Source organism: Tupaia chinensis, unplaced genomic scaffold (genome assembly GCF_000334495.1).
Source record: "Tupaia chinensis unplaced genomic scaffold, TupChi_1.0 Scaffold000659_1, whole genome shotgun sequence".
In the NCBI taxonomy this organism is placed as follows: domain Eukaryota; kingdom Metazoa; phylum Chordata; class Mammalia; order Scandentia; family Tupaiidae; genus Tupaia; species Tupaia belangeri.
Window position 1 is genome coordinate 651,167 of NW_006160181.1, and position 537 is coordinate 651,703.

The window sequence follows — 537 nt, forward strand, 5'->3', positions numbered from 1 at the left end:
GAAGGGATTGCAGCATGGTCATCTTGGTTGGGGGCTGATTTCTCACTTTCCCTCTCACTGTCTCTCTTGCTCTCTGGCAAGCAGTTGCACCCTATGTCAAAAAAATCTTAAAAAAAAAAAAAAAGAAAAGTTGAAGTGAGATCTGGCCACATGCACATATTCTCACATGGTGAGGAGGCAGGTGTCTGCACCCAGGAAGAGGCCCTCACCCAGAACCCAGTTAGTTAGTACTTTAATCTTGGACTTGTCAGTCCTCCAGGCCTGGGAGAGAGAAATTCCTATGTTTTGTTTTTAATTGCCAAAAGATGTGTGCACTCCCTGGAGACAGACAAAGAGAAAGAGAGAAAGGCAGAATGGTCCCCAGTGGGCTGTGGTCATGCTGCACTCCCTCCTCCACTTCTCCACCCTGTTGGGATTTGGGGCACACAGTGAGTTTTTCAGGATCCTGGGCTGGAATTCGAACTGCAGTCGGCCATGTGGGATCTGGCTCCTTTAACCACCATGCTACAGAGTGGCCAGAATTCTGCTGTTTGAGCC